Source organism: Rhagoletis zephyria, unplaced genomic scaffold (genome assembly GCF_001687245.7).
Source record: "Rhagoletis zephyria isolate East Lansing unplaced genomic scaffold, Rhagoletis_zephyria_1.1 Rzeph_scaffold_01066, whole genome shotgun sequence".
In the NCBI taxonomy this organism is placed as follows: Eukaryota; Metazoa; Arthropoda; class Insecta; order Diptera; family Tephritidae; genus Rhagoletis; species Rhagoletis zephyria.
This window is the reverse complement of record NW_016158150.1, coordinates 138,347-138,826: the sequence shown is the minus strand read 5'-3', so window position 1 is coordinate 138,826 and position 480 is coordinate 138,347.

Here is a 480-nt window from a genome sequence, read left to right as displayed (position 1 = left end):
AATATCGAGTTTTATATCGATAACAATATCGATCTTCATCCTCATCCTTTTCTTCATATTTATCTTTATTTTTGCATATTCCTCTTCACCTTTACCTTAAAGTGTTTAAATTTACTTTGATCTTCGTTTTTGCCTGTACCTCATGGCATCTTTGTTTTTGTTTTTATTCTTAAACCGCTAAACCGCTGAGAGCCATTTCCATGTGCATTATTCCCCTTGAATTTGACAATTTACTCCCAATTTGAACAGAGTTTTTATGGTTTCACAATTGGCTGAAAATGACGCCCTAAACCGTCGTTTAAACATTTTAGAATTGTGTATAGATGTTGCTGCAACATGTTCAATTTGACATGTTTCGCCCGTTGTTTCACTACACATTTGAAATTAAGCTTTGAAATAAAGATAAATATGAAGATGAAGAAATAAAAAAGAAGGCAAAAGTGAAGATAAAGACGAAGAGGAGACAATGACAGATACATA